This window comes from Hordeum vulgare, chromosome 1H, assembly GCF_904849725.1.
Source record: "Hordeum vulgare subsp. vulgare chromosome 1H, MorexV3_pseudomolecules_assembly, whole genome shotgun sequence".
Classification (NCBI taxonomy): Eukaryota; Viridiplantae; Streptophyta; class Magnoliopsida; order Poales; family Poaceae; genus Hordeum; species Hordeum vulgare.
In genome coordinates, this window is record NC_058518.1 from 415638001 (window position 1) to 415651596 (window position 13596).

The following is a 13596-nucleotide window of genomic DNA, read 5'->3' on the forward strand; positions in this document are numbered from 1 at the left end:
GTAAGTTAACGCGGCGGAACAGGGCAATTAACCAGGGGCAGTAATGTAACAGTCAGAGATGGAGTTGTTGCGTCCTTGGATTTTTGTGGTCTCGCTTCTTCTTCCATGGAGCATCGTCGTCCCGACATGGAAGCGCGGCCGAGTGGGGTGATCGACCCCCTGAGATCGGAGACTGCGGGGCCAGCAAAACCAACGGTAAAAAGCAAGTGGCATGCTGAGAGTCTGAGATGCAGTGCCGCGTGGCGACGCGATGAACACGTGCGGGCACGGTCATGGTGACTGGTTCACTCGAATGAAAAGAAGAAAACAGTGATCCACCCAGTGGATGTACTAGCTAATTGCGCGTGGACTTTAGTGGGCAGAGCACTGTCAGCGCATCTGATTACTGAACGTTCTTGCTGTTAATTTCGTTCGTGCGACGAGCTGGGGGGTTCTTCTTTTGTCGCCACGACGGGGCCTCTCCCACTCGGGCGCGGCAGCACGAACTCTCCTCCTCTAGGCTAAATTTCATGTTTTGATATTTTTACAAAAGTTGATCGAGATCTCACACTATTTATAAAAAAATCAGGATCTATTTTTTCCTATCGTCAGGTTTATGATGATAGGGTATAACAGTCTACCCTCAAGAACCGTGACGGTAAGGGTGCACGTCCTACTGTGAATTTTTGCTAAGTATCGGATACAAAGCGTGTTTGCATCTGTTGCTGGGCACCTCGGCGGTAAGGTTATACAGGCTGTCACAAGCCTATTTGAAGGTAGGTGTGCATCGCGTTGATGTGGATAAGTTTCCTATCGTCGGGGTCCATGATGATAGGGTACCTACCGTCAAGGACCCTGGCGGTAGGGGTGCACGTCCTATTGTGAATTTTTGCTAAATATCGGATACAGTGAGTGTTTGCATCTATTGCCGGGCACTTCGATGATAGGGTTGTACAGGCTATCGCCAGCCTATTTGAAGGTAGGTGTGCATCGCATTGATGTGGATAAGTTTCCTACCATCATGGACCTCGAGGGTATGCCCTACCGTCATGAACCCCGACGGTAAGAAAAGAGTCGGATCACGAATTTTTTATCAATATGGGTTAGATCTTGATCAACTTTCATAAAAGAATCAAAACACGAAATTTTGCCCCCACCTCGATACGAGGAAAAGAAAATCTTAAGGCCCCGTTTAGATTACCGTTTTTTACTGTATTCAACTCGTTTAGAATACACGTGTGAACTGGTAGTTTTGTTTCCAAGCGGAAAATTAGCTATAACCAGTAATTTACATGTGTAAAATAAATGCAGGTGTAGAAATTTATATCAATTCCATGCGGGGTTGAAAACATAGATCAGTCCCAGATCTTTTTTACTTATTCGTTTTGGATGGTCACTAGGGATTGTGAGGTGGAAACTGAAGGTTCCCCCAAGGTTCATTTCTTCCGTTGGTTGCTCTCTCACAATAAGTTGATAACTTGAGATAATCTCAGGAAAAGACACATAATCAAACCCCTTGATTGTGTTTCTGTGTTGACAATGAGTGTATTGCACTTTTTTTATTGTGTGATGCCTAAAAATATTTGGCGCTTTGTTCAAGAATTATTTGAAGTCCCGGTTGGGAATGATTTGAGTCCATAACTAGATTTTGGATTTCAAATGATAACAACTATGCTTTAATATTGTCACTTCAGCTGTGATTTGTTATTTGTGAAAGTATATGAACTCTGTAATTTTTGACAACGTCAAATGGATCTTTATTATTCAGGCACTAAGATTGATCTTGAGAACTGTCAAGTTCTGGACAAACTTGTCCCTCGAGCAACACATGGTGAACCTGGATGGATTTGTGGGGGAAATGACAAAAATCACAGAGGGGACCCTGTTGCTCATTAGTGGCTCATGATGTCACAACAGATCAACCTTGAGGCTGCTTTGTCGCAAGACCTGTGGAACAAGCTCAAAATCTCATATGATGAGCGAGGTTTTAGATCCCCATTGAAGAAAAGGGTGTTAAACATAACAATCCTTGGCGTATACGGCAGGAGGATCTACCACAATCGAAGGAGGAGTAGTTAGACAAGATAGATATTTATGTAATCTTTATCTTCTCTTATTTGTTGTTTCCTTCTCCTCCAAGTTGTACTCCTAAAATATCTTCCAACAACCTGTACGTGTATTGGGCTCGCACCCCATCTATTTAACACGCATCACGTCGGCCAGGAAGGCTAAAACGTTTCCCGCATTGTCGCACATGGTATACAGAGCAATCTTCCTTCATCAATTTAGCTAATCCATCACCACCCAAAGTGCACATTAGCCATGTCTTCCTCCACCTCCCACCAGCCGATGCTCAGTGTTGGAGTCCCGGAGAAGCTCTCTCGCACCAACTATGTTCCGTGGCGAACACAGATCACGCCGCAGCTGCGGGGTGCCGACGTCTTCCACTACATCGACGACACGACGCCCGAACCGGCTAAAGTCCTGGTCACCAAGGACATCGCCGGGAAGAAGACCTCTGAGCCGAATCCCCTTCATCCGACCTGGGTGAGGGAGGACCAGCATGTCCTCGGATACCTGTTGTTGGGTAACGTAGCATAAATTCAAAATTTTCCTACGCCATATTTAGATCTTCCTGTGGAGAGACCAGCAACAAGAGAGGGGTGAGTGCATCTTCATACCTTTGAAGATCGCTAAGCGGAAGCGTTGCTAGAACGCGGTTGATGGAGTCGTACTCGCGGGATTCAGATCGCGGTGTGATTCCGATCTAGTGCCGAACCACGTCACCTCCGCGTTCAACACACGTGCAGCCCGGTGACGTCTCCTGCACCTTGATCCAGCAAGGAGGAGGGAGAGGATGGGGAATATCTCCGGCAGCACGACGGCGTGGTGTCGATGGAGAGACGAGGTCTTCCGGTAGGGCTTTGCCAAGCACCGTGGGGGGAGGAGGAAGGAGGGGAGCAGGGCTGCGCTGAGGGAGAGAAGAAACGGTGTGCAAAACAGCCCCAAACCCCTAGTATATATAGGAGGAGGGGAGGGGGTGCCACCCCTAGGGTTCCCACCCTAGATGGTGCGGCAGCCCCCTAGATGGGAGGTGCGGCGGCCAGGGCAAGGGGAGGGGGTGGCGCACCCCTAGGTGGGCCTTAGGCCCACCAGCGCCTAGGGTTCCCCCTCTCCACCTCCTGCACCTTGGGCCCCTTGTGGGTGGCGCACCAGCACACTTTGGGCTGGTTTCCCTCCACCTTTTGGCCCACGCTACCTCTTGGGCCTGGTGGCCCCTCCCGGTGGTCCCGGTACGCTATCGGTGACGCCTGAAACATTTCCGGTGTCCAAAACCATCCATCCTATATATCAATCTTTACCTTCGGACCATCCCGGAGCTCCTTGTGATGTCCGGGATCTCATCCGGGACTCCAAACAACTTTCGGTAACCTCGTATAACATTTCCCTATAACCCTAGCGTCATCGAACCTTAAGTGTGTAGATCCTACGGGTTTGGGAAACATGCAGACATGACCGAGATGCTCTCCGGCCAATAACCATCAGCGGGATCTGGATACCCATGGTGGCTCCCACATGTTCCACGATGTCAAGGATTCAATCAATCCCGTATACAATTCCCTTTGTTTGTCGGTATAGAACTTGCCCGAGATTCGATCGTCGGTATACCTATACCTTGTTCAATCTCGTTACCGGTAAGTCTCTTTACTCGTTCCGTAGCACGTCATCGTGTGACTAACTCCTTAGTCACATGAGCTCGTGATGATATTCTACCGAGTGGGCCCAGAGATACCTCTCCGTCACACGGAGTAACAAATCCCGATCTTGATTCGTACCAACCCAATAGACACTTTCAGAGGTACCCGTAGTGCACCTTTATAGTCACCCAGTTACGTTGTGACGTTTGATACACCCAAAGCACTCCTATGGTATCCGTCACCCTGTGCATTTGGGTACCCGAACCCGAACCCGAACCGAATTACCCGAATTGTCGGGTAATTCGGGTATCGGGTAAGGGTTCGGTTCTCATTTCTTGACTATTTGGTTTTCGGGTTCGGGTTCTAGTGTGGAAAACCCGAAATACCCATACTACCCAAATTATTCATACTGTCCAAAAATTTCATGTTATTATTACATTAACTTGTTACCCATACTAATTAAAATACTCATATTACCAAAAATACCCCTACTATCCGAGTTATTCATATCAAAAGTTGATGTATGCTCAGAATATTTTGGGTATTTTGGGTACCCGAATTACCCGAACCGAAATTTTGGGTAATTTGGGTTCGGGTATTTATTTGACAGAAATAATTTTGGTTCCCATTTTCGAATACCCGAATTACCCATAAACCGAACTACCCGAACCGAAATAACCAAAATACCCGAATGCCCAGGCTGAGGTATCCGGTAGTTGCACAATCTCACGGTCGAAGGAAAAGACACTTGACATTAGAAAAGATTTAGCATACGAACAATACGATCTAGTGCTATGCTTAGGATTGGGTCTTGTCCATCACATCATTCTCCCAATGATGTGATCCCGTTATCAATGACATCTAATGTCCATGATCAGGAAACCATGATCATCCATTGATCAACGAGCTAGCCAACTAGAGGCTTGCTAGGGACACATTGTGATCTATTTATTCGCACATGTATTACTGTTTCTTGTTAATACAATTATAGCATGAACAATAGACGATTATCATGAACAAGGAAATATGATAATAACCATTTTATTATTGCCTCTAGGGCATATTTCCAACAGTCTCCCACTTGCACTAGAGTCAATAATCTAGTTACATTGTGATGTATCGAACACCCATAGCATTATGGTGTTGATCATGTTTTTCTCGAGGAAGAGGTTTAGTCAACGGGTCTGCAACATTCAGATCCGTATGTACTTTACAAATCTCTATTACTCCACTCTGGACATGGTCCTGGATGGAGTTGTAGCGGCGTTTGATGTGCTTCGTCTTCCGGTGAAACCTGGACTCCTTGGCTATGGCAATGGCTCCAGTGTTATCACAGAAGAGCGTCATTGGACCCGACGCACTTGGAACCACTCCAAGGTCGGTGATGAGCTCCTTCATCGAAATTCCTTCATGAGTTGCTTCTGAAGCAGCTATGTACTCCGCTTCACATGTAGATGCTACCACGACTTCTTGCTTGCTGCTGCACCAGCTCATTGCCCCACCATTCAAAACATACACGTTTCCGGTCTGTGACTTAGAGTCATCCGGATCTGTGTCGAAGCTAGCATCGACGTAACCCTTTACGACGAGGTCTTACTCAATGTCATACCTTGCAAAACTGGCAAGAACCCTTTCTTTGAGTTTTCCATATTGAACTTCTTCAATATCTTGTCAAGGTATGTACTTTGCGAAAGACCTATGAGGCGTCTCGATCTATCTCTATAGATCTTGATGCCTAATATGTATGAAGCTTCTCCAAGGTCCTTCATCGAAAAAATCTTGTTCAAATAGGCCTTTATGCTCTCCAACATCTCTATATTATTCCCCATCAATAATATGTCATCCACATACAGTATGAGGAAAGCTACAGAGCTCCCACTCACTTTCTTGTACAGACAGGCCTCTCCGTAAACCAGTATGAACCCAAACGCTTTAATCACCTCATTGAAGCGAATGTTCCAACTCCGAGATGCTTGCACCAGCCCATAGACGGAGCGTTGGAGCTTGCACACTTTGTTAGCACCCTTAGGGTCGACAAAACCTTCTGGTTGCATCATATACAACTCTTCCTTAAGATTCCCGTTAAGGAACGCTGTTTTGACGTCCATTTGCCAAATTACATAATCATAAAAGGCGACAATTACTAACATGATTCAGACTTATTTCAGCTTCGCTATGGGAGAGAAAGTCTCTTCGTAGTCAACTCCTTGAATTTGTCAAAAACCCTTTGCGACAAGTCGAGCTTTATAAATGGTCACATTACCGTTTGCATCAGTCTTCTTCTTGAAGATCCATTTATTTTCTATGGCTCGCCGGTCATCGGGCAAGTCCACCAAAGTCCATACTTTGTTCTCATACATGGATCCTATCTCGGATTTCATAGCCTCAAGCCATTTGTTGGAATCCGGGCCTGCCATTGCTTCTTCATAGTTCGAAGGTTCACCATTGTCTAACAACATGATTTCCATCACAGGGTTGCCGTACTACTCTGGTGCGGAGCATGCCCTTGTGGACCTTCGCGGTTCAGTAGTAACTTGATCCGAAGCTTCATGATCATTATCATTAACTTCCTCTTCAGTTGGTGTAGGCGCCACATGAACAATTTCCCGCGCTGCGCTACTTTCCTGTTCGAGAGGGGGTGCAATTACCTCATCAAGTTCTACTTTCCTCCCACTTACTTCTTTCGAGAGAAACTCTTTCTCTAGAAAGGATCCGTTCTTGGCAACAAAGGTTTTACCTTCAGATCTAAGATAGAAGGTATACCCGATAGTTTCCTTAGGGTATCCTATGAATACGCATTTCTCCGCTTTGGGTTCGAGCTTCTCTGGTTGAAGTTTATTCACATAAGCATCGCAGCACCAAACTTTAAGAAACGACAACTTAGGTTTCTTGCCAAACCATAGTTCATATGGTGCCGTCTCAACGGTTTTAGACGGTGCCCTATTTAAAGTGAATGCTGCAGTTTCTAATGCATATCCCCAAAATGATAGCGGTAAGTAGGTAAGAGACATCATAGATCGTACCATATCTAATAAAGTGCGATTACGACGTTCACACACTCCGTTGCGTTGCGGTGTGCCACGCGGCGTCAGTTGTGAAACGATTCCACACTTCCTTAGGTGTGTGCCAAACTCGTGATTCAAATATTCTCCTCCACGATCAGATCGTCGACACTTAATTTTTCTGTCACGTTGATTCTCGACCTCACTCTGAAATTCCTTGAACTTTTCAAACGTCTCAGATTTGTGCTTCATCAAGTAGATATACCCATACCTACTCAAATCATCGGTGAGAGTGAGAACATAACGGTAGCCACCGCGAGCTTCAACGTTCATTGGACCACACACATCAGTATGTATTATTTCCAATAAGTCGGTCGCTCTCTCCATTATTCCAGAGAATGGAGTCTTAGTCATCTTCCCCATGAGGCACGGTTCGCATGTGTCAAATGATTCAAAGTCAAGAGACTCTAATAGTCCATCAGTATGGAGCTTCTTCATGCGTTTAACACCGATATGACCAAGGCGGCAGTGCCACAAGTATGTGGGACTATCATTATCAACTTTACATCTTTTGGTACTCATACTATGAATATGTGTAACATCACGATCGAGATTCATCAAGAATAAACCATTCACCAGCGGAGCATGACCATAAAACATATCACTATTATAAATAGAACAACCATTATTCTCTGACTTAAATGAGTAGCCGTCTCGCATTAAGCAAGACCCTGATACAATATTCATGCTCAAAGCTGGTACTAAATAACAATTATTAAGGTTTAAAACTAATCCCGACGGTAGATGTAGAGGTAGCGTGCCGACGACGATCACATCGACCTTGGAGCCATTCCCGACGCGCATCGTCACCTTGTCCTTGGCCAGTCTCCGCTTATTCCGCAGTTCCTACTTTGAGTTGCAAATGTGAGAAACATCACCGGCATCAAATACCCAGGAGCTACTACGAGCGATGGTAAGGTACACATCAATAACATGTATATCGTATATACATTTAACGTTGCCGACATTCTTGTCCGCTAAGTACTTGGGGCAGTTCTGCTTCCAGTGACCATTTCCCTTGCAATAGAAGCACTCAGTCTCAGGCTTGGGTACATTCTTTTTCTTCTTCCCGGCATCTGGCTTACCGGGCGTGGCAACGGCTTTGCCGTCTTTCTTGAAGTTCTTCTTACCCTTGCCCTTCTTGAAACTGGTGGTCTTGTTGACCATCAACACTTGATGCTCTTTCTTGATTTCTACTTCTGCACACTTGAGCATCGAGTACAACTCGGGAATGATCTTCTCCATCCCTTGCATGTTGTAGTTCAGCACAAACCCTTTGTAGCTTGGCGGGAGAGACTCGAGGATTCTGTCAATTATAGCATCATCCGGAAGTTCGACTCCAAGTGAAGTCAGACGACCGTGTAACCCAAACATTTTGAGTATGTGCTCACTGATAGAACTGTTCTCCTCCATCTTACAGCTAAAGAACTTGTCGGAGACTTCATATCTCTCGACACGGGCATGAGCTTGAAAAACCAGTTTCAGCTCTTGGAACATCTCATATGCACCGTGTTGCTCAAAACGCCTTTGGAGCCCCGTTTCCAAACTGTATAACATGCCACACCTAACCAAAGAGTAGTCATCACTCCGCGTTTGCCAGACGTTCAGAATGTCCTGGGCTGCTGCGGGAGCGGGAGGGTCACCTAGCGGCGCATCAAGGACATAAGCCTTTTTAGCTGCTTCAAGGATGAGCTTCAAGTTGCGAACCCAGTCCGCATAGTTGCTACCATCATCTTTCAGCTTGTTTTTCTCTAGGAATGCGTTGAAATTGAGGTTGACGTTGGCCATCTACAATATTTATAAAGACAACTTTTAGACTAAGTTCATGATAATTAAATTCATTTAATCAAATTAAGTATGAACTCCCACTTAAATCGACATCCCTCTAGTCATCTAAGTGTTACATGATCCATGTTGACTAACCCGTGTCCAATCATCACGTGAGACGGACTAGTCATCATGGTGAGCAACTTCATGCTGATCGTATTCAACCATACGACTCACGTTCGACCTTTCAGTCTCTTGTATTCGAGGTCATGTATGTACATGCTAAGCTCGTCGAGTCAACCTAGGTGTTTCGCGTGTGTAAATCTGGCTTACACCCGTTGTATGCGAATGTTAGAATCTATCACACCCGATCATCACGTGGTGCTTCGAGACAATGATCCTTCGCAATGGTGCACACTTAGGGGAATACGTTCTCAAAATTTTAAGAGGGATCATCTTATTATGCTACCGTCGTTGTAAGCAATAAGATGAAAAACATGATATACATCACAATGCAATCATATAGTGACATGATATGGCCATTATCATCTTTGCTCTTTTGATCTCCATCTTCAGGCATTGCATGATCATCATTGTCACCGGCGTGACACCATGATCTCCATCATCATGATCTCCATGACCGTGTCTCCGTGAAGTCGTCACGCCAACTACTACTATCACTACTACTATAGCTAACCGTTAGCAATGAAGTAAAAGTAGTAAGCACATGGTGTTGCATCGCATACAATAAATTAAGACAACTCCTATGGATCCTGCCGGTTGTCATACTCATCGACATGCAAGTCGTGAAACCTATTACAATAACATGATCATCTCATACATCATACATGAAACATCACAACTTTGGCCATATCACATCACATGTCAAACCCTGCAAAAACAAGTTAGACGTCCTCTAATTGTTGTTGCAAGTTATACGTGGCTGATTTGGGTTTCTGGCAAGAACGCCTTCTTACCTATGTGACAGCCACAACGATGATATGCCAAAGCTATTTACCCTTCATAAGGACCCTTTTCATCAAATCCAATCCGACTAGAGTAGGATAGACAGACACCCGCTAGCCACCTTTATGCACGATGTGCATGTCTGTCGGTGGAACGAGTCTCACGTAAGCGTACCTATAAGGTCGGTCTGGGCCGCTTCATCCCACAATACCGCTGGAAAAGAATAAGACTAGTAGCAGCAAGCAATTGACAAATCATCGCCCACAACCTTTTGTGTTCTACTCGTGCATAGAATCTACGCATAGAAAACCTGGCTGTGATATCAATGTTGGGTAACGTAGCATAAATTCAAAATTTTCCTACGCCATATTCAGATCTTCCTATGGAGAGACCAGCAACGAGAGAGGGGTGAGTGCATCTTCATACCTTTGAAGATCGCTAAGCGGAAGCGTTGCTAGAACATGGTTGATGGAGTCGTACTCGCGGCGATTCAGATCGCGGTGTGATTCCGATCTAGTGCCGAACCACGGCACCTCCGCGTTCAACACACGTGCATCCCGGTGACGTCTCCCGCACCTTGATCCAGCAAGGAGGAGGGAGAGGTTGGGGAAGATCTCCGGCAGCATGACGACGTGGTGTCGATGGAGAAATGAGGTCTCCCGGCAGGGCTTCGCCAATCACCATGGGAGGAGGAGGAAGGAGGGGAGCAGGGCTGCGTCGAGGGAGAGAAGAAACGGTGTGCAAAACAGCCCCAAACCCCTAGGTATATATAGGAGGAGGGGATGGGGTGCCACCCCTAGGGTTCCCACCCTAGGTGGTGCGGCAGCCCCCCAGATGGGAGGTGCGTCGGCCAGGGCAGGGGGAGGGGGTGGCGCACCCCTAGGTGGGCCTTAGGCCCACCAGCGCCTAGGGTTCCCCCCCTCTCCACCTCGTGCGCCTTGGGCCCCCTTGTGGGTGGCGCACCAGCCCACTTTGGGCTGGTTGCCCTCCACCTTTTGGCCCACGCTACCTCTTGGGCCTGGTGGCCCCTCCCGGTGAACCCCCGGGACCATTTTCGGTGGTCCCGGTGGTCCCGGTACGCTACCGGTGACGCCCGAAACATTTCTGGTGTCCAAAACCATCCATCCTCTATATCAATCTTTACCTCCGAACCATTCTGGAGCTCCTCGTGACGTCCGGGATCTCATTCGGGACTCCGAACAACTTTTGGTAATGTCGTATAACATTTCCCTATAACCCTAGCGTCATCGAACCTTAAGTGTGTAGATCCTACGGGTTCGGGAAACATGCAGACATGACGGAGACGCTCTCCGGCCAATAACCATCTGCGGGATCTGGATACCCATGGTGGCTTCCACATGTTCCACGATGATCTCATCGAATGAACCACGATATCAAGGATTCAATCAATCCCGTATACAATTCCCTTTGTCTGTCGGTATAGAACTTGCCCGAGATTCGATAGTCGGTATACCTATACCTTGTTCAATCTCGTTACCGGTAAGTCTCTTTACTCGTTCCGTAGCACGTCATCGTGTGACTAACTCCTTAGTCACATTGAGCTCATGATGATGTTCTACCGAGTGGGCCCAAAGATACCTCTCCGTCACATGGAGTGACAAATCCGGATCTTGATTCGTACCAACCCAACAAACACTTTCAGAGGTACCCGTAGTGCACCTTTATAGTCACCCAGTTATGTTGTGACGTTTGATACACCAAAGCACTCCTACGGTATCCGGGAGTTGCACAATCTCACGGTCGAAGGAAAAGACACTTGACATTAGAAAAGCTTTAGCATACGAACAATACGATCTAGTGCTATGCTTAGGATTGGGTCTTGTCCATCACATCATTCTCCCAATGATGTGATCCCGTTTTCAATGACATCTAATGTCCATGATCAGGAAACCACGATCATCCATTGATCAACGAGCTAGCCAACTAGAGGCTTGCTAGGGACACATTGTGATCTATTTATTCACACATGTATTACTGTTTCTTGTTAATACAATTATAGCATGAACAATAGACGATTATCATGAACAAGGAAATATGATAATAACCATTTTATTATTGCCTCTAGGGCATATTTCCAACACCTGCTCCAAAACCTCTCTAAGGAGGTGCTTGTTATGGTGACTAAGATCATCACGGCGCGGGAACTCTGGGTGGCACTGGCGAGCATGTTCTTGCCGTAGTCACTTAGCCGCGTGAACAACATCTGCACTGTGCTGATCAACACACAAAAGGGAAATCAATGAGTGGCCTCCTACTTAGCCGGCATGCGAGGCTTTGCTGATGAACTCACAGCGGCCGGCAAGGCCATCCAGGATGACGAGCTCATGTCCTACATCATCCACGGGCTAGACCAAGATTACCAGCCCCTGGTCTCCGCCTTGGACGCTCGCGTCACTCCGGTAACCCTCTACGAGCTCTTTGCTATGCTTAGCAATTTTTACGAGTGCATGACACAGTACCAAAGCTCTGGTGGCGGCTTCAAGTCGTCGGCCAACTCTGCCTCCAGAGGCCGCGGCGGCGGCTCTCTCTCGCGTGGCTCTTCCCGTGGCAAGGGACGTCGTGGTGGTGGCTCTCCTTGTGGCAACTCCAAAGGACGTCACGGTGGTGGCGCCAACAGATCTCGTCCGAACATGCCTCACTGCCAAATCCGTGGCAAGCCTGGTCATACGACGAAGGACTACTGGTACCACTACGAGGAGGATGAAGACTCCTCGCAAGATGAAGAAAAGGTTGTTGCGGCGGCCGATGGCTCCTATGGCGTAAACACAAATTGGTATGTCGATAGCGGTGCCACTAACCACATCACCAATGAGCTCGAGAAGGTCACTATGAAGGAGAAATACCATGGCAAAGACCAAATCCACACTTCCAGTGGTGAAGGTACGGGTATACATCACATTGTCTATTCAATTTTTAATACCCCTAGTCAAAAAATTCACCTTAAAAGAATCTTGCATGTTCCTCGTGCCCACAAAAATCTTCTTTCCGTTCATTGAATTGCTATCGACGATCATGTTTTTCTCGAGTTTCATCCTTATTTCTTTTTGATCAAGGATCAGGCAACGAAGAAAATTCTCTATCGCGGTAGATGTGTTCGAGGCCTCTACCCGTTGATTCCGGAGTTTCGAAGATTCAATAAGCAAGCTTGTGGTTCTATCAAGCTTTCGTCCACACGATGGCAGGATCGTTTAGGACATGCCTCTTTTTCTTTGGTTGAAAAACTACTTAGGAAAAATAAGCTCCCATTTGTTGGTGAGCGCGATGTTACAACTATTTGTGATTCCTGTCAATGTGCTAAGAGTCATGAGTTACCTTATCCCATATCTACTAGTGTCTCTACCAAGCCTTTGCCATTAATTTTTTCTGATGTGTGGGGCCCTGCTCCCTCCTCTGTTGGTAGACAGACGTATTATGTGAGTTCTATAGATGACTATAGCAAATTCTCATGAATCTATCTTCTTAAGAAAAGGTCCGATGTGTTTCAAGTTTTTCAAAACTTTCAAGCACCCGTTGAAAGAAAGTTTGACGGTAAGATCATAGTTGTTCAATCTGATTGGGGAGGGGAATATGAGAATCTCAATTCCTTCTTCCAACATCTCGACATATCTCATCATGTGTCTTATCCACATGCTCATCAACAAAAGGTTTTAAACAACGATATGGTATTGACTATGAGGACACGTTTAGTCCAGTTGTTAAAGCTGCCACCATCCGTCTTGTTTTTGTCTATTGTTGTGTCCAAGGGATGGAGTCTACGACAGCTAGATGTGCAAAACGTGTTCCTGCATGGTGTTCTGGAGGAAGAGGTTTACATGAAACAACCTCCTGGGTTTGAAAATGCACGTGCACCTTCTCATGTGTGCAAACTTGACAGAGCCTTGTATGGACTGAAACAAGCTCCAAGAGCATGCTATTCTCGTCTCAGTAAAAAGATGCAAGCACTTGGTTTTGTTCCTTCAAAGTCCGACACTTTGTTATTCATTTATAACAAGTCAAATACATCCATATTTGTTATCATATATGTTGATGATATCATTGTGACAAGTTCATCTGATGAAGCCATAACAGGACTGTTGAAGGATTTGAGTGCTGAATTTGCTCTC